The 21731-nt window shown below is 41.3% G+C and overlaps 1 protein-coding gene across 2 annotated transcripts in view; it reads right to left on the bottom strand.

The window, feature by feature from the left end:
- The window catches only part of PALD1 (phosphatase domain containing paladin 1), a 433254-nt gene that overhangs the window by 180940 nt on the left and 230583 nt on the right, over positions 1-21731 (bottom strand). The window lies entirely within an intron of this gene.

Genomic DNA, 21731 nt, shown 5'->3' with positions numbered 1-21731 from the left:
ACATGGCTGTTGAGTGCTGGCTTAGTTAACTTATGGCTGTATTGCATATAACAGACTGTAACAGTACAACCATAACAAAGTCAGCACCCAAAAGCAATGTAACACAGAGCCATGACAGAGACCCTGCTGTACTACCTGTGTGATGATTGTACCCTGCTGTGAGATATATAATAGGACACAGTGAGTATTCTTTCCTCTATTTCCCACTCACTGTGTCCAGTGCAGCCACGATCTCTTCTTGCTCTTCCCTGTCAGCCATTCAGCTTCTTCACATCTGGGGAGGATTGCAGCCGGGAGCCGAACGGAGAATCACAATATCACTCCGCCAGCCGGGACTAATAAAATAGTGGGGCGGCATGATGTATATGCGCCCCGAAAATAAAGAAATAGTCCCTCTGTTGTGCTCCCCTCCTGAGCCCCTGCATTGACCAGATGAGGCCCAGGAAAACAATTTACCCACTCTGTAAGCAAGTGGAAGCAGGGAAGAGTTTAGAAAATGTTTTTTTTTAAATGCAGTAACAAATTGTTTATGATGCCCGGGCCCCACTGTGTAGCTGATCTGGGCGGGCCCAGTACATCAGGGCTGATTGTACTGCCCTATCAGCGGCCCTGCAAGTCACACTAGCTGGTCAGCCTCTAAACTTTATCAAGAGAGAAACTAACGGCATTCTATTCTGTACAGGGCTTTATAAATGCTTACTTATAGATAAAAGAAAATAAATTGCCTGTTCTTAGTAGAGGCTGGTCACATTAATTATGAGCGCAATATATATATATATATATATATATATATATATATATAGATATCTCTCTCTCGAATATATATATATATATATATATATATATATAGATATAGATATAGATATATAGATATCTCTCTCTCTCGAATATATATATATATATATATATATATATATATATATATATATATATACACATACATACATACATACATACACACTGTATATACATACATACACAATATTGATTGTCAAAAGTATTGGGACACCAATACAAATACTGTAGCTGCTGACTTTTAATTCTTAGGACACTTATCTGTCCAGGGAACCCGCAATGGCACGCCAGCTGATATTTGTATTGGCTTTCGGGTGTTGCTGCCACCATTCGTCATAAGGCAGACCGGCAGTGAAGCCTTTCAGCCTCACAGCCAGTTCCCTACTGCACATGCACAAAGCATGCTGCGCTTTCTAATTGGCCCGGCGGCGGAGGAAGGAGGAGGGGGGCAGAAACTTCCAAGGGGCGGTGCAGTCTCTCGGAAGTGGGGAAGGGTACCTGTCAAAAACCGGTACCCACCCTCCCCCCTCCCCCCTGAAAGGTGCCAAATGTGGCACCGAAGGGGAGGAGGAAGCAGATAAGTGGAAGTTCCACTTTTGGGTGGAACTCCATTTTAAGAGAGCCTAAATAAGGAAGACACAGGGGTAGATTTACTAAAACTGGAGTGTGCAAAATCGGGTGCAGCTGTGCATGGTAGCCAGTCAGCTTCTAACCGCAGCATGTTCAATTAAGCTTTGACAAAAAAAAAAAAAAAAAAATGGCAGCTGATTGGTTTCTACTCATTGCTGCACCAGATTTTGCACTCTCCGGTTTTAGTAAATCAACCCCACTATCAGGCTGAATTTTACATTACATTGCTTAGTATAAATAAGGTTACATGACATAAAACATTTATTGAACTTAACTCATTCTTTATGGTAGATCGTAAATGCCTAAAGTAAACACTTGTAGAAGAACTGGTGCACCAAGTCAAGTAGTAGATAAAAATGACATCACTATAAAAGCCAATGAAAATGTATTTGTTTACTGTTCTAGGCTCTTCAGAGCCACAAATAGAAAGGGAAGGGATGGGAATGGGTATGTTTGTACTGTGTTTTGTTTTGTAAAACCTACAAAACTCTGTATTTGTTTAGTACTATGGGATAAATTTATTACTAAGGAAAATATGCAGAGAATAAACATTTATGTAAATTAAAATAGAGGAGAGAGTGTTAGAAGATTTACATTTTAAAAATATATGTGACAACTGATAATTTGGTTGTTAAGGGGAAAACGGTCTCCACAACTGCTTCTTAAAATTACAAACTGCAAGACTTATGGATTAAAGGATCACCCGAAATATGTCATTTGAAATGGTTTACAATTTACAGATACCTTACACAGACACTGTCATATATAAACACAGTAAGTATATAGTTATAGATCTGGAAATCCTGTAGGTGCTAAAACGGTTAAGGTGTTCAGAAGGACGCCTGTTAGATTGGTGCTGCTTATAAAAGCCTCGCTCCTTCCTGATGTAAATCTTATGTGTTTAAAAATGTTATTACTAATGTGAGCTGTGAATAAACAGCTATGTGAATTTAATTTATGGTCAAGTCAAAGTAATTTTCCACTGTCACAGATGACATGCAATGTTCTCCCTGCAGACCCATTCCCAACCAGCAACCCGGCCACAGAAGGGTTTTGCAACAGATTCTTCTAGCTGTTAAGGGGTTACAGAGAAAAGATCTGGCAATTATTGAACTTGTGCGGCAGAAATATTGTGTTCCTAACAGTTCTAACAAAACATATTGCTTCTCATACTAACAATTACTTAAAATGGCATACAAGGCAAACAGAGAAAATCAAAGGCTAAACTGTTGATTTTAAGCTCATTCCGACAATTTGTGTGCCTGTGCATGGCCTTTGGATTTTCTAACTAACTTTAAATCCATAAGCAAGCGTTCTATAGTCTTAAAGCAGAGATCGTCCTAGATGGTATCCCTTGCCACACTGTAGGCTTCTATCCTTTTTGCCTAGGTGAGGGTGAGATCACACTGTATTAACACAGTTAATTAACACAGGATCCTTGGAAAGTGAAGGATAGCACATTTTAAAAGTATTTGTTTCTGCAATGTGCAATCTTTTTTTCTTGGGCCTTGAATGTACAGTGGTGAAACACAATATTTAATTGTTGCAACTGCTAGGTAGACTCTCATTTATAAATTATACAGCTCAAAGCACTACTTTAGCTCTCATTTTTTTATTAATAGTTAACATGCTCATGCAGGCCTGGGGTTTAAGGAGAGCTTGGTAAGGCAGCTAGATCATTGTCCATCCTAGTAAGATGGGAACAGGTGCCTGTCGATATTTTTGAAGTTCCCCATGGTGTGGTTAAGGCTGGGTTCACATTGCAGCGGTGACGAGAATCATTTGTGATTCGCACCACACTGCAGTGCAAATCACATCCGATCTCTGTGCGATGCGAGTTCAACCATACAGATAGTATGGCTGAATTCGCATCGCACCCGGCCCAAACTCGCACAGGACCCTTTTTTTGGTCCGCAGCAGAATCGGATAGCATGGGTGTTCACACCATGTGATCCGATTCCTGTCCGAGTTTGCAGATCGCACTGCGATATGCGAACTGATCTGGGGGTGTCATTAATGTTTCACTGACACTCCCAGCAGTTCGCATAGGGCAGTGTGAACTGCCGCCGGGAGGTATGCGATGCGGGAACCCGCAGCGGATTCGCGGCGTTCCCGCATCACTGCAATGTGAACCTAGCCTTATGGACAAACACAAAGCAGCAAGGCTTTATGGCTTCTCACCAGTAGTCACCGTATACATACCATAATGCTGCTGGGAAGGTAAAGAATGGCAGTCCATTTCTTCTTAACAGCAGGACCTCAAGGAGAATACAAAGTTAATTCTGCTTTTCAGGACCCATTCACACCAGATGCTGGGAGATGTCTTTTTGAATGCATTCCCCTTGCAGAGACTGTCCAAAATTCATGTGTTCATGCAAAAATACATGAAAAACATGTGATCTCTGCTGTGAATAGGCCCTAATGATAGTATTCCTTTGAGTGTACAGATGGCCAGAACCTTAGTTATACCAAAGTTTTGTGTCCTTGTACGTTACTTTACAGTACGTTGCCATGTTCAGTCTTTTCATCGTTTTTCATTTGTTTAATGAAAAACAAGATAAAGCTGTGCTAGTAACTAGACATGCAAATAGCAGCACCACTAACGTGAGATATAATCGCATAGATAAGATAATAAAAAAACATGTTATGCGCTTGAAAATAAAAAATGCAAATTAGTCCATGTGTCTTCAAAACGGCACCAATAAAATGCCTTCACAGTGTGAATATGTGCAGTTCTAATTCACTCAGCTCCTCTACCACGTGAATAGACCACCACCATAAGTTATGATGTACTCTTACCAGATAGTGTTGACCACCTATTAATGGTGGTCAAAAGGTGTTCTTGAATCTCATATCTGAGACCAGAGGAATATCATTTTCCATGTTAAAGTTGGATGATCCCTCCTGCTCTTTGTATGCTAAGGAACAACCGTGGATGGAGCATATGAGATTTATGAGCCCCTTTTGACCACCCATAATAGGTAACCCGTAACAGTTTAAGGCCCCTTTCACACATACAGACTGTTCCTCCATTTGTCATCCATCCGTTGATGGATGAAAAACGGCATCATTCCTATGGAAAAATGGATGACAATGGATGATCATTCATTTGCATCTGTTTTCATCTACTTCCTTCAACATCCTTTTTCTTTTTTAATGGATGAAAGCCCAATTTTTCATCCGTCAAATAAAACGTAACGGCCGTAAAAAACTTGTTAGCCAATGACATCCACTTACATCTGATCCGGCGGACATTCGTTTTTAAACCCTTTTTTATTTTCCCTCACTGTATATTAGCTGGTTGGTAAGGAGCGGGAAGCTGGTTCCCCGCTGACAGCTGAATATAAAAAATAAAAATAAAAAATAAATGGCAAAAGCACCTTGCCCCCATGTTGATGGGTATAAGGGCCTCTTCCCGACAACCCTTGCTGGTGGTTGTAGGGGTTTGCAGGCGGGGGCCCCCAGATCCAGGAGAAGATGGCGGAGGAGAAGACGACTTAGAGCTATTCTTAATAAAAGGACTTGTCAAAAACCGGCTTTTTTTTTCTTTTACATTACACTGCTTTTTGGGGTGAATGGGTAGGGGTACAAGGTGCCCCATACCCATTCACATGGGGGGCAGGATCTGGGGGCCCCTTTGTTAAAGGGGGCTTCCAGATTGATTTTTTTACATTCAGCTGTCAGCGGGGGAATCCTCATCGGTTGTCAAGGACACGGCGGCCGGCTTACCGGTCCCCTCCTTGGCAACCAGCTATATACAGTGTTTGAAGTTTAGTTCAGTCACTTTTTTTGTAAAAAACTGATGAAAAACTGATGACAAAACAATGAGCACAGATGAAAAACGTATGAATTCTTCATCTGTTTTGACATGACAACTGATGAAATGAACGGTCCGTATGTGTGAAAGGGGCCTGAAGTGTATATAAACCCAAAAACAAAATGTAATATATTGCAGCTTCTCAGTCCTTAGAAGGTGGGTGTGCTATTTTTCATTTATCAGACATTCTTCCTTTATTTTCTACATTGTCATGTCAGTAAAACTTCCTGTCCTAAGGTAATAAATACTAGCGGCATTGTTTCTATGAGGAACCAGTGTCGTCACCCTAGGCTGTTGGTAAACCCATTTCAGATTTCAGTTCACTAAACAGGAAGTTAAAAGGGCACAGAATTTCTGGCAGGATCAACAGGTATTTTTCTCTGCTTGTAGAAAGTGTACTTAGCCTAAAAAAGCAAAGCATGCAGCCACCACATGGAAGAACTGGTAATCCAAACGTTTGTTCTTGAGCTTAAATATAATTAAAATAATGATAATTGTGTAGACTCCTATATGACATTATGTATATATGTCCCTTATTTAACCCCTTGTCTACCAAGGTGCATTTATAAACCTCTTCAATGGGCTATGGCTGTCCAATTTAGGTAAATAAGCATCTGGGGGGGGGGGGGGGGGGGTTATTTTATTATAGACATTTTAAAATGCTATATTTTTAAAGTCTCCTGGTGCTGAAAACAAATAGCTCTATAGAAAAATAAAACCACCTACAGATTGTATATTTGGCTTCTGGTATTTGCAATTCATTGCTGGAAATTGGAACTTCTAGTTCCACAATAAAAACTATATGGTCTAGAATTTAGAAAAGCACACATTAGATTAGAGAGTTACTTGTCTGAAATAGCACTCAGAAGTAATGTTGATACAAAATATTAATATCAAATGAAAATATAAAAAGTGCCGAAATCATAAGTTACAGCACTGACAATTATTTAGGAAGCCAGCTTATACACATGGGTGAAAGTGTGAACATACAAGACTCGTATTTCATGGTACGTCTGTTAGTGAAAAAATGAAGAACATAAACATTAACATGGCATATCAAATCGTAACTTGACAATTTTGACATATTTTGGAACAGACTGTTCCTTGCCACTGGTATCAGAAGAACTTCGTTCCTGATCAAATGACAGGATCAAAAAGAGAATCTGATGATTTCTGATTTCTGTTTTATCTTCTAGTAAGTAGGACAGCTGATGCTTATCTATCAGATAATCTGCTAGGACTGCCGTTGACATTTCCTTCATAGTCTCAGAGTCTGTTCTAAGCCTCCCTGAATGAAGCATGCAGACTGTGTATGTTCTAACCACTCTTTTGACAGAAATATGCAGAAATACACAGATCTCCATGAAAGTGCTCTTTTGGAATAAATGTTGAATTCTTCATGCTTCCTGAACGAGAAATACTGTGAGAGGTGGCCAGCATTTCTCAGCATTGCTAAAGGAACTTGTCACCAAGACACATTTTGAGAGTACTACATACACCTTCCTGACAATGTTTACATCAAGTCTGTCCTGTTTATGCTATAAGATCAGATTGTTATGAATCAGAAAAAACAGTTTCCTTCCTTTTTAAAACGAACAGCCCAAATGCTGCCAGAAGAGCTTGTGATGTGTACTGCCTAGTTAGCGGATGAGGAGGCAAACTTTCTTCTAGCTGTAGGGAAAGGGACACCTGGCTAAAGAGCAGCCATACATACATCAAAATTTGTCTGGTGCAGCAGAGATTGGCTGAATTTCAATCTATTTATGGGTAGATGCCAATCTATCAATTGACTAATGTAGAAGCATTTTGTCGGGTTTTTCCTGGCAAAACTGACCATTGTATTCGGATGGCAGGGAAGGCTCCCGTCAGAATACAATACCACAGCGGGAGGGATTTGATGGTTGAATAAAAAAAAGATGCATAATTATGGCCAGCCTAAAGCCTTGTAGACACTTTTTTTTTTCAACCCAGCAGGGCTGAATGAAAAAAAACCTGACAGCTCCAGAGGAGCCACTGTACTAACAGTCTAATTATTAGTACAGTGATCTCCTCTGCCCCTCGCCAAAACACTCCGGTCAGCGCTTTTAGCCCCTGGCTGAGAACGCTGATCGGGAGCCGATCAGCAGACCTTTTTTGGTCGTGCCCCTTCAACAGAAGGTGGCCGAACAGCTGACTTCTGTTGGACCGACTCCAGTGCACATAGGCCCAATGTTGGATGGTTTCTATTGAACCAGCCGATGCCGCCCAAAATTCGGCCCGTGTGTACTAGACATTAGTATTACAAAATTACCTGCCTAACAAAAATATTTGTAACCGAAAGACATGAAACGGAAAACACTGTCACTTTCGGATGTGAAATTCAAAGCGAAACAAAGGAATAAATTATTATTAACAGCAGTGAAGTGTGAGTATCTCAACGTGGTTGTGAAGGCTAAATGTTTTAATACATTGCCTGCATTAAGGTTAAAAATCTTTCATGATCGGTTCTTTCATGACCCCCCCCCCCCCCCTCAAAGGTCTTACCTGAGCCCTATCTTGATCCAACATTGCTCTCCATCTCCTCACAGGGACTTATGTAACAGCAGGAGCCATTGACTCCTGCTGCTGTCAATAAAGATGGGGGGGGTGCAAACTGCACTGTGTGTCTCAATAGACAGAATCTGCACATGTATCACCATAAGAAGAGCAGGGAAGTAGAACATGTTTGTTATAAAAAAAAAAGGATTTAAAAAAAAATGAGCTTGAACCTTTACAATCACTTTAAAAGTGCATGTTCATGGGAGAATAATTGGGGCTGCCATTAAAGAACTCTCCTTTGAAAATGCCATGATTGTCATTATGATGCCTTCCCTCCAATGATGTCTGAGTCACTTACCTGGAACAAATATAAAGACATGTAGATGTAGTTCTGACAATTTTCTACTTCTCAGTTCCTGCATGTGTGCTCCAGGACTGCAAGTGAAACTTACTGAAGTCAGGCACAGCTAGGTATCTAGCATTTTCAGAAGGGGGTCTACAGTGGCAGCCCTTATAACTTTCTCATACTAAAGAACATGCCTTGAAAAAGGGGGTGAATTTTTCCACATTTTGTCATGTTACAACTAAAAACGTAAATGTATTTTATTGGGATTTCATGTGATAGAACAACACAAAATGGCACATAATTGTGCAGTGGAAGGAAAATGATAAATAGTTTTCAAACTTTTTTTTACAAATAAATATCTTAAAATTGTGTAGAATCACCTTTCCCTGCAATTACAGCTGCATGTCTTTTTAGGTATGTCTTTACAAGCTTTGCACATCTAGAGTGACATATTTGCCTATTCTTCTTTGCAAAATATGTCAAGCTCTGTCAGATTGGATGGAAAAAAGTCTTACCACAGATTCACAATTGTATTTAGGTCTGGACTTTGACTGGGCCATTTTAACACATGAATATGCTTTGATCTAAACCATTCAATTGTAGCTCTGGCTGTATATTCAGGGTGGTTGTCCTGCTGGAAGGCGAAATTCCGCTCCAGTTTCAAGTCTTTTGCACACTAAAATGTTTTCTTCCAAGAATACCCTGTATTTGGCTCCATCCATTTTCCCATTGACTGACCAGCTTCCCTATCCCTGCTGAAGAAAAGCATTCCCACAACATGATGCTGCCACCACCATGTTTCACGGTGAGGATTGTGTGTCCGGATCTATGTGCAATGTTAGTTTTCCATAACACATAGCATTTTGATTTAGGCTAAAATGTTACATTTTGGTTTCATCTGATCAGGGCACCTTCTTCCACGTTTCCTGTGTCCTGACTTCTTGCAAACTGCAAACATGGCTTCTAATAGCTTTCATTGAACAATGGCTTTCTTTTTGCCACTCTTCCATAAAGTCCAGATTTGTGGAGTGCACGACTAATAGCTGTCCTGTAGACAAATTCTTCCACCTGAGCTGTGGATCTCTGCAGCTTCTCCAGAGTTACCCTGGGCCTCTTGACTGCTTCTCTGATTAATGCTCTCTTTGCCTGTCAATTTAGGTGGATGGCCATGTCTTGGTAGGTTTGCAGTTGTGCCATACTCTTTCCATTTCCTGGATACTGGCTTGAACAATGCTCCGTGAGATGTTCAAAGCTTAGGATATTTGTTTATAATCTAACCCCGCTTTAAACGTCAGATGATGGATTGAACAGTGCTCTAGGAGATGTTCAAAGCTTGTGATTTTTTTTTTATAACTGAATCCTGCTTAAAAACTTTTCCACAACTTTATCCCTGACCTGTCTGGAGTGTTTGACATTCATGATGCCGTTTTTCACTAAGGTTCTCTAACAAACCTCGGAGGGCTTCATAGAACAGCCGTATTTATACTGAGATTAAATTACACACAGGTGGGCTCTATTTACTAACTAGGTGACTTCTGAAGGCAATTAGTTCCACTAGATTTTAGTTAGGGGTATCAGAGTAAAGGGGTATCAATACAAATGCACACCACACTTTTCAGGTATTTGTAAAAAAAATTGAAAATAATTTATAATTTTCCTTCCACTTCACAATTATCTGCCACTTTGTGTTGGTCTATCACATAAAATCCCCAAAAAATACATTTACGTTTTTGGTTGTTATATGACAAACATTTCAATGGGTTTGAATACTTTTTCAAGGCACTGTAGCTGAAAGATAACCAGCCAGGAATAGGTATTCTTAAAGTGGACCTTCATTTAAAAGTGAAAGTACCGCTCATCTTTGTGCCCAACCCAAACACATTTTAATGATTTTCTTTTTTTTTTTTTTTAATGGACAGTGGGTACCTACTCCTACTTACTGAATTTTTGCCAATGTGATATTGACATGGCTCGACCCATCTCCTTCACTGCCTGCAGTCACCGAGGACATGTCATGCATCCCAGGATGCACCATGATCAGTCTCACCGTGCCATGCGCTCTTGCGCAACTGCAGTGGAGAGCTGGCTGTGATTCCTCAGGAAGTCAAAGCTGGCTCCGAAATTAAGGTGGCAGTGCCAGTGTGAGAAGAACTGGCTGCAGGAAGACGGCGCTGAACTCTGTGGACAGGCAAGTACCTGATTTTTTTAAAGGCAGCAGCTTCAGTATTTGTAGCTGCTGACTGTTATATTTCTTAAAAAGGGGTGAACTGATTTGATCATAACTTGTTAAAATGGCCTTACCTCTCAGAAATAGGTGGGTTTTTGGTTTTTCACTTCACATATTTTCCTGTTAAAACATGCGGCCTATTTTATGACGGTAAGGTCTAATGGAGGCTAACCTGTCTCCTGTCTGATCTCAGAGTATAATTGCAAATTGACCAAGCCTATAGTTTAAATCACAGGTATTCCTGACAGCACCTTTGTTCTATGACAGCTTTAAGTGTCTGATACAATACTAAGCTAGTGCAGGAGACAGAACACGTTTACAGTCTCACATTTACTCTAAGGTGAGAATATAAACAATCAAAAATGAAAGTATGTCAAACCAAATACTTTCTTTCTAGTGTTGAATAGAATAAAGAAGGATTAAAATCAATTTTGTTTTTTCTGCTATCCAGGGCACCATTAAGAGATTTGCCCTGGCTTACTGTCCTGCTGAAGTTTTACATGACTGTAAAGGAGGGAAACACTCCAACAGAAAAAAAAAAAGAATAAGAATTATTTTTTCTAGTGGAAGGCTAGAACCGCCGTCATATTTTTAAGAAATTGCACGGTAGATACAGATTTTCAAAAATAACCTAATGCATTACGAAACTGAATAACTGCATTAATGTGTCATTGGCATTTGTTACAATCTGACTTATGCCGCATACACACGATCGGAATTCCAGCCAGAGAAAGACCGATGAGAGCTTTTCAATCGGAAAATGGGACCGTGTGTATGCTCCATCGGAAATGTAGCTGTCCGAATTTCCGCCAGCCAAAAATGTATAGCATGTTCTCAATTTTCCTGATGGAAAAGCTTTCCATCAGAAATTCCGATCGTGTGTATGCAATTCCGACACGCCAAAAATCACGCATGCTCATATTCAACTACGAGACAGAAGCTATTGGCTACTGGCTATTAAACTTCCCTTTTCTAGTCCCATCGTATGTATTGTACATCACAGCGTTCTAAATGATTGGAATTTGGTGTGACCGTGTGTAGGCGAGACAGCTTGAGCGGAATTCCTTTGGAATTCCGTCAGGAGAACCATCAGAGCTTTTTCCGATGAGAATTATGATCGTGTGTATGCAGCATTAGAAGTGGCTAAAACATTTCACCTTTACCACAAAATAAATTTAGATGCACAAACTTTCAAAAATTCTTGTGCTCAACATACATCTTGCCAGCCCTCTGTGTTTGGCCTGCAAGCTATTGGACATCAGATTGGCAGTGGGGTGCCAGGTGCAGGAAGTCTCTTGGTAACTTCTGCTGCCATGACCAGCAATGGAGGGGGTGTACGTAGGTAACTTTCACTGCTGCTGACCAACAATGCAGGGGTTGGAGGGAAATTAAATTCCACTGCAACTATACCAATGTAAGGTGGACGGAGTTTGGGGGGGGGGGGGGGGGGTCCTATAGTACTGACAGCAGTGCTTGGAATTATTATTGCATTCACGGACAACAATGCTTGGGGCTGTTATTACATCCAATGACATCAGTGTTGGAGTCTTATTCTTAGTCTTACTGACACCAACGACGAATTGTGGAAGTGAAGCACATCAACTGAATTTCTGGTTCCAAACTACATCACATCCGATACCTGTGGAACGCATGCGAAGCTACGGCGAACCCGGAAGACGTTTACGCATTATGGATTCATTTACTGCATACTTCTTGTAAAGCGGATATTGGTCTTCATAAAAGTGTTTTTATACCTTTTATAAAATAAAACAGAATTACTACACTATGAGAGATTCTGTCCCTCTATTGATCCTGGTGGGATATGAGTGATGCCTGTTTGAAAGCCGCATGTCTCATAGTACCGATTCGTGGGCCATCTGGGAGGATAGAGAAGAGGAACCCAGCACTCTCTCACCAAATTGAGCATGTGAGACCCTTATGCTGAATAGCTAGGGGTCAATTTCTTCTGGCGGGTAGGGGCACAAGAAGGGCGTGTGCCACAATTCACAATATGGTGTTTTTTGGAGCACTTCAGCACTTTGTTAATTATTAGTTGAGCATGTAGCACTTTATAAGAAGGTCCTGTGTGCAATTCATTTTGGGACAATATTTTCTCAGGGATTAAATTTGTTTACGGACTGTACATTTCACTTTCATGGACTATATATTCAACTTATATGAATTAAATTTATATGTATTTTTTTATTTATACTGTAAGCGCTGTGGTATAATATGTAGAGGATCAATTAGGTGTGCAGCACTTTGAGCAGCAGCAACAGATTTTGGCACAATTCCTTAGTGCAAGTTTTTTTATGGTTATAGGACAGGGGAACATGTTGAGGATGCATTATTCATGCATGATCTCTCCAGTGAACCATGTGGATTTAGTTCCATCTGTCACTTTGTACCCACTTGCTATGTCAGCGTTCGCTGCAATTGCAGAAGAAAAAAGTGCTAGGTACGGAAATGTATCCTGAATAGAACTGAGCTGATATATCTTTTTAAGATATTCCACATCTGAAAAATTGCAATGGGTGACATGACGAGTACACCCCTCACAGTTTTGTAAATATTTTATTATATCTTTTCATGTGACAACACTGAAGAAATGACACTTTGCTACAAGTAGTGAGTGTATGGCTTGTAATAACAGTGTAAAAGTGTTGTCACCCTCAAAATAACTCAACACACAGCCAATAATGTCAAAACTGCTGGCAACAAAAGTGAGTACACCCCTAAGTGAAAATTTCCAAATTGGGCCCAGTTAGCCATTTTCCCCACTCCGGTGCCATGTGACTTATTAGTGTTAGAAGGTCTCAGGTGTGAATGGGGAGCAGGTATGTTAAATTTGGTGTTATTGTTCTCACTATCTCATACTGGTCACTGGAAGTTTCTAGGTTCCACTCAGAACAGGCCTCGCCATGGTCGACCAAAGAAGTTGGAGTACACGTGCTCAGAAATAGACTTATGAGTGCTGCCAACATTGCTGCAGAGGTTGAAAGGGGGGGGGGGGGGGTGGTCAGCCTGTCAGTGCTCAGACCATACGCCGCACACTGCAGACATCCTAGAAGGAAGCCTCTTCTAAAGATGATGCACAAGAAAGCCACAAACAGTTTTCTGAAGACAAGCAGACTAAGGACAAGGATTACTGGAACCACGTCCCTTGGTCTGAGGAGTCCAAGATAAACATATTTGGTTCAGATGGCGTCAAGTGTGTTTGGCGGCAACCAGGTGAGGAGTACAGACAGTGTGTCTTGCCTACAGTCAACCATGGTGGTGGGAGTGTCATGGTCTGGAGCTGCATGAGTGCTGCCACCACTGGGGAGCTTCAGTTCATTGAGGGAACCATGAATGCCAACATGTAATGTGACATACTGAAGTTGAGCATGATCCCCTCTTTGGAGACTGCACGCAGTACAGTATTCCAACATGATGACGGCCCCAAACACATCTCCAAGATGACCACTGCCCTGCTAAAGAATCTGAGGGTAAAGGTGATGGACTGGCCAAGCATATCTCCAGACCCAAACCCTATTGAGCATCTGCGGGGCATCCTCAAATGGAAGGTGGAGGAGCGCAAGGCCTCTACACTCCACCAGCTCCATGATGTCGTCATGGAGGAGTGCAAGAGGACTTCAGTGGCAACCTGTGAAGCTCTGTGGAACTCCATGCTCAACAGGGTTAAGGCAGTGCTATAAAATAATGGTGGCCACACAAAATATTGACACTTTGGGCCCAGTTTGGACATTTTTACTTAGGGATGTACTCACTTTTGTTGCAAGCAGTTTCGACATTATTGACTGTGTGTTGAGTTATTTTGAGGGTGACAACACATTTACACTGTTATTACAAGCCGTGCACTCACTACATTACATTGTAACAAAGTGTTATTTCTAAGTTTTGTCACATGAAAAGATAATAAAATATTTACAAAAATGTGAAGGGTGCACTCACTTTTGTGAGATACTGTGTGTACACACGCACATGTATAGATATCTATACACACAAACACACACAAACAAATGCGCACATATATATATATATATATATATATATATATATATATATATATATATATATATATATATATATATATATATATATAGTAAAGGTACTGCGCTAAACACCGATAGCTAAAATTCATAAAAGTCCATATCAGTAAAAAGCACAAGGGATGTCAAGAGGATGTGTTGATGTTATAGTGCAGCTAAATTATGTGAGAAAACCACCACCGGCACCCGATCACACTGCCCCTTTCCATCCTCTTCCAGACCTTCATTACAAAGGTCAATGGCAATGGGCAGCAATCCAGTGGACTTTCCAATGTCAACGTTTCCTCTCCAGATAAAACGAACGTCCCCAGCAGGACTCACCCAATCTCATGAGGGAACAAAAAGACACTCCTCCTAGTGCAGATATCTCAGTAGACTTTTGTGAATGATAAAGAAATTCACTCACATAGAAGTAAAAAACACACTATAATATCAACACATCCTCTGGACATCCCTTGTGGTTTTAACTGATAAGGACTTTTATGAATTTCAGGTATGGACTTTTATGAATTTTAGCGATTAGTGTTTAGCGCTACACCTTTACCCTAAGGCTCGGTTCACACAGGGGGCGATGCGAGCCAACACGACTTGCCTCGCTGCGAACTGCCGCGACCTCAGCGGCGACTTGCAAATTACTTCTGTATAGAAGTCAATGCAAGTCGCCCCGAGGTCGCCCAAAAGTAGTACAGGAACCTTTTTTCTAAGTCGGAGCGACTCGAGTCGCTCCTCTTAGAACGGTTACGTAGTACAGAACGGGGGCGACTTGTCAGGTCGCGGCACGGCAAGTCGTGTCGCCTCGCGTCGCCCCCTGTGTGAACATAGCCTTAAGGCCTCATGTACACTGTTGCTGCTAAACAGACATTTAGAAGCAGTTGGGCAATTTTTTCAACTGCTCCCGAACTCTCCTTTGTGTAATCTTATCAGTACATGTACACAGGGTCGTTTACAGGCTTTTTTTTTGGAACGCAAAAAAACTGGGTTCAAAATCTGAGTTTATAGGCATTTCAAGCGCCAAATGCCTCTAAACATGGTAACTCGTGTTTAGCCGCGTTTCACTTACAGGTGTTTTTCATTTTTGGCTATTTAAAAATAAAAAAGTTTTATTCTTTAACCACTTTCAGACCGGACCATTTTGCTGGTCAATGACCAGAGGTCTTTTTACAATTTGGCACTGCGCTGCTTTAACTGGTAATTGCGCGGTCATGCAATGTTGTACCCAAACAAAATTTGCGTCCTTTTCTTCCCACAAATAGAGCTTTCTTTTGATGGTATTTGATTGCCTCTGCAATTTTTATTTTTTGCGATATAAACGTAAAAAGACCGCAAATTTTGAAAAAAAATGATATTTTCTACTTTTTGTTATTAGAAAAATCCAATAAACTCAATTTTAGTCATACATTTAGGCCAAAATGTATTCAGCCACATGTCTTTGGTAAAAAAAAAAAGTCAATAATTGTATATTTATTGGTTTGCGCAAAAGTTGTCACATCTACAAACTAAGGTACGTTTTCTGGAATTTACGCAGCTTTTAGTTTACGACTGCCTATCTCATTTCTTGAGGTGCTAAAATGGCAGGACAGTACAAAACCCCCCCAAATGACCCCATTTTGGAAAGTAGACCCCCTAAGGAAATTGATAAGTGGCATGTTGAGCCCATTGAATATTTTATTTTTTTGCCTCAAGCGATTGAATAATGACAAAAAAATAAAAATTCTTTTTTTTTTTACACAAAGTTGTCACTAAATAATATATTGCTCACACATGCTATGGGCATATGTGAAATGACACCCCAAAATAAATTCTGCTGCTTCTCCTGAGTACGGGGATACCACATATGTGGGACTTTTTGGGAGCCTAGCCGCGTACGGGGCCCCGAAAACCAAGCACCGCCTTCAGGCTTTCTAAGGGTGTAAATTTTTGATTTCACTTCTCACTACCTATTACAGTTTTGAAGGCCACAAAATGCCAAGATGGCACAAAACCCCCACAAATGACCCCATTTTAGAAAGTAGACACCCCAAGCTATTTGCTGAGAGGCATGTTGAGTCCATGGAATATTTTATATTTTGCCACAAGTTGCGGGAAAATTACAAACTTTTTATTTTATTTTATTTTTTCACAAAGTTGTCACTAAATGATATATTGCTCACGCATGCCATGGGCATATGTGAAATGACACCCCAAAATATTGCGGTAGTATATGGGGGTCCCTGGCGCTATAAAAAGCTGTGGCGAACCTAAATACCTACCTGCCTAACTAGCGTCACCTGTGACACTAATACAGCGATCAGAAAAATGATCGCTTATTAGGCTGGGTTCACACTGGAGCGATGCGGGAACGCCACAAATCCGCGGCGGGTTCCCGCATCGCATGCCTCCCGGCGGCAGTTCACACTGCCCTATGCGAACTGCTGGGAGTGTCAGTGAAATGTTAATGACACCCCCAGATCAGTTGGCATATCGCAGTGCGATCTGCAAACTCGGATCGCATGGTGTGAACACCCAATGCGATCCGATTCTGCTGCGGACCAAAAAAAGGGTCCCGTGCGAGTTTGCGGCGGGTGCGGCGGGTGCGACACGAATTCAGCCATACTATCTGTATGGCTGAACTCGAATCGCACAGAGATCGGATGTGATTTGCACTGCAGTGCGGTGCGAATCACATCCGTTCTCATAAACCGCTGCAATGTGAACCCAGCCTTAGTGACGCTGGCGACGGGGGGTGATCACGGGGTTAAACCTTTATTGGGGGGGGTTAGGGGGGTACCTTAGACCTAAAGGGGGCTAGCCCTAACTGCCCTAACAGTTATTACAGTCACAAATGACACCCGCCGGGTGATCAGGGGGTTAAACCTTTATTAGGTAATAAATGGCGGGTGCCCTCAAACTATAAAAAAATAACTAACCAACCAGCGTCACCTGTAACAGTTATATGGTGATCACTGATGAAAGGGTTAACTAGGGGGCAATCAGGGGGCTTTATGCGGTAGTATATGGGGGTCCCTGGCGCTATAAAAAGCTGCGGCGAACCTAAATACCTACCTGCCTAACTAGCGTCACCTGTGACACTAATACAGCGATCAGAAAAATGATCGCTTATTAGGCTGGGTTCACACTGGAGCGATGCGGGAACGCCACGAATCCGCGGCGGGTTCCCGCATCGCATGCCTCCCGGCGGCAGTTCACACTGCCCTATGCGAACTGCTGGGAGTGTCAGTGAAATGTTAATGACACCCCCAGATCAGTTCGTATATCGCAGTGCGATCTGCAAACTCAGATCGCATGGTGTGAACACCCATGCGATCCGATTCTGCTGCGGACCAAAAAAAGGCGAATTTGCGGCGGATGCGGCGGGTGCGGCGCGAATTCAGCCATACTATCTGTATGGCTGAACTCGAATCGCACAGAGATCGGATGTGATTTGCACTGCAGTGCGGTGCGAATCACATCCGTTCTCATAAACCGCTGCAATGTGAACCCAGCCTTAGTGACACTGGCGACGGGGGGTGATCACGGGGTTAAACCTTTATTGGGGGGGTTTGGGGGGTACATTAGAACTAAAGGGGGCTAACCCTAACTGCCCTAACAGTTATTACAGTCACAAATGACACCAATGCAAAAAAATAAATGCAATTGGTGTCACTGTGACTGGGGGGGCAGGGGTAATTGGGGGGGTGATCGGGGGTGAAGGGGGGGTGTGAGTGTGCCTGGCATGTTCTACTGTGTAGTGTCGTGTTGGTGCAACTCACCGATCCTCTCTCCTCGGTGCCGGAATGAAAAATACCGACACGGAGAAGAGATTACATCACTTCCTCTCCTGTGTTTACATTACAGGAGAGGAAGTGATGTCACGGAGCATTTCCATTAGTCGGGAGCAATTGCGAGGGGGTGGCCATGAATGAATGGCCGCCCCCTCATCCTGGATCGCTCCCGAACGAATACCGACCGCCGCAGGCACCGGGGGGGGCCCGATCGGGCCCCCCACCCGCGGGAAGGCAGGGACGTATATATACGCCCATATGCCTGCCCGTGCCATTCTGTCGACGTATATCGTCGTGCGGCGGTCGGCAAGTGGTTAAATTCTTCAAAACTTGAACGCGGCAAACCGTAGCTAAATGTGGCATGTAAATGTGGAAAAATTGACATTTTAAACGTGGGTTACTATCTGTCAAGTTAAATCGATCAGGAGAGGTGGTGTACATGAAGCCTTATGTATTTGTGTTGACATCCAACAATATTGTGCTAGCAGCTTACTTATTTAGGGAATAGATATAGGTTGTATATCTGTTAATTTATACTAAGCGCGGCAGTTATGTGCATATATATATATATATATATATATATATATATATATATATATATATATATATATATATATATATATATATAGAGAGAGAGAGAGAGAGAGAGAGAGAGAGATATAGAGATATATATATATATATATATATATATATATATATATATATATATATATGATAGATATATATATATACACATACACACACACACACACACACAGTTGTGCTCATAAGTTTACATACCCTGGCAGAATTGATGATTTTTTGGCCATTTTTTAGAGAATATGAATTGAATGATAACACAAAAACTTTTCTTTTACTCATGGTTAGTGTTTGGCTGAAGCCATTTATTATCAATCAACTGTGCTCTTTTCATTATTATTATTATTTAAGGTACTTCTATATCTCCACAGGCACAGGGACAACATGCAAACTCCAGGCAGGTAGTGTTGCGGTCAGGATGTGAACTATCGACCCTTTTTACTGCTAGGCGAGAGTTCTACCCACTACACCACTGTGCCGCCCACTACACTACTGTGCCGCCCATTTTTAATCATAAATGGCAACAGAATCTAGCCAAATGTCCCTGATCAAAAGTTTACATACCCCAGTTCTTAATACCGTGTATTGCCACCTTTAACATCAATGACAGCTTGAAGTCTTTTGTGACATTTGTGGATGAGGCTTTTTATCTTTTCAGATAGTAAAGCTGCCCATTCCTCTTGGCAAAAAGACTTCAGTTCAATTCTTGGAGAGTGGCTCAATGATACTGAGGTCAGGAGACTGAGATGGCCACTCCAGAACCTTCCCTTTATTCTGCTGTAGCAAATGACAGATCAACTTGGCCTTGTGTTTTGGATCGTTGTCATGGAATGTCCAAGTACGTCCCATGCGCAGCTTCTTGGCTGATGAATGCAAATGTTCCTCCGGTAGTTTTTGATAACATACTGCATTTATCTTGCCATTAATTTTGACCAAATTTCCTGTGCCTTTGTAGTTCACACATCCTCAAAACATCAGCGATCTACCTCAGTGTTTCACAGTAGGAATGGTGTACCATTCATCATAGGCCTTGTTGACTCCTCTCCAACTGTAGCATTTATGGTTGTGGCCAAAAAGCTAAATTTTGGTTTCATCACTCCAAATGACTTTGTGCCAGAAGTTTTGAGGTTTGTCTCTGTGCTGTTTGGCGTATTATAAGCAGGATACTTTGTGTCATTTGAGTACTAATTGCTTTATTCTGGAAACTTAACCATGCAGCCCATCTTTCTTGTGCCTCCTTATTGTGCATCTTGAGACAGCCACACCATGTTTTCAGAGAGTCCTGTATTCCACCTGAAGTTATTTGTGGGTTTTTATTTGCATCCCAAACAATTTTCCAGGCAGTTGTGGCTGCAATTGTAATGGTCTACCTGGCCGTGGTTTAGTTTCAACAGAAACCCTAATTTTCCACTTCGTTTTTAGACTTTGAACACTGCTGATTGGCATTCTCAATTCCTTGGATATCTTTTTATATCCCTTTACCGTTTTATACAGTTCAACTACCTTTTCATGTAGATCCTTTGACAATTCTTTTTCTTTCCCCATGACTCCGAATCTAGAAATGTCAGTGCAGCACTGGATGAAAGATGCAAGGGTCTGTCAGGAGTCCAGAAACTCATTGATCTTTTATACACAAACATTAATTACAAGCAAACAGATCACAGGTGAGCATGGTTACCTTTAATAGTCATGCAAACCCATTTATGTCAACTTATGCGCATGTTATCAGGCCAAAATCACCAGGGTATGTAAACTTTTGATCAGGGTCATTTGGCTAGTTTCTGTTGCCATTATGATTTAAAAAAAGTAAACACAGTTGATTGATAATAAATGGCTTCAGCCAAACACTAACCATGAGTTTAAGAATATTCTCTGAAAATCATGAATTCTGTCATGGTATGTAAATTTATGAGCACAACTGTATAATATTATATATATATATATATATATATATATATATATATATATATATATATTTTTTTTTTTTTTTTTTTTTTTTCTTTTTCAATTCCTGGTACCGTACAATATAGTCTAGGCCAATATTGGCCTAGGCTGGACCCACTGGATTCATTTTCTATATACTGTACATTTTTGAATGTTGTTTCTATAGAGTTAGTCTATATTTGGATAGATCAACTGAACTGGCCTTGTCTAAGATTTGGTAAATTTTTATATTTGTATGCATCATCTAAATATTTTAGCTGATGATCATATTTGTACTTGATGCATGTTTGATCTTAGCAATCAATAATCCTTTATATATACACATTTCTATATTTTTATTACAAAAGGTAACCATTTCTATTGAGCATATTTGAATCTATGTGAATGATAAATCCTTAGTTTTCAATATTTTCCTGTCATTGTTCCTGTTGCAGATTTTGCAACAGAGAGGTAAACCTCTCTAAGGCCAGTTGCGCACGTGCATGATAATTTACTGACCTTTATTCAAGAACCTGTTGATAGAAAGTCTGAGTAAAAAAACTGTGTAAGGCTGGGTTCACACTGGAGCGATGCAGGAACGCCGCAAATCCGCTGCGTTTTCCCGCATCGCATGCCTCCCGCCGGCAGTTCACACTGCCCTATGCGGACTGCTGGGAGTGTCAGTGAAATGTTAATGACACCCCCAGATCAGTTCGCATATCGCAGTGCGATCTGCAAACTCGGACAGGAATCGGATCGCATGGTGTGAACACCCATGCGATCCGATTCTGCTGCGGACCAAAAAAAGGGTCCCGTGCGAGTTTGCGGCGGGTGCGATGCGAATTCAGCCATACTATCTGTATGGCTGAACTCGCAACGCACAGAGATCGGATGTGATTTGCACTGCAGTGCGAATCACATCCGGTTCTCGCTGCCGCAGCGGTGTGAACCCAGCCTAAAGACCTGAGTAATGTTGCGTAAAGGTGCGCAAACATTGCCAGTGTTGTAATATACTCAATTATAATTGCATAAACATGCTTATAGATTACAAGTTACCCCACTCAAATGTAAAAATTGTCATTTT

The sequence above is a fragment of the Lithobates pipiens genome, unplaced genomic scaffold (assembly GCF_037356315.1).
Source record: "Lithobates pipiens isolate NorthernLeopardFrog02 unplaced genomic scaffold, aLitPip1_a1.2 Scaffold_25, whole genome shotgun sequence".
NCBI classification, from domain to species: domain Eukaryota; kingdom Metazoa; phylum Chordata; class Amphibia; order Anura; family Ranidae; genus Lithobates; species Lithobates pipiens.
The sequence above is the reverse complement of the archived record's forward strand: the minus strand, read 5'-3'. Positions and strand labels throughout refer to the sequence as shown.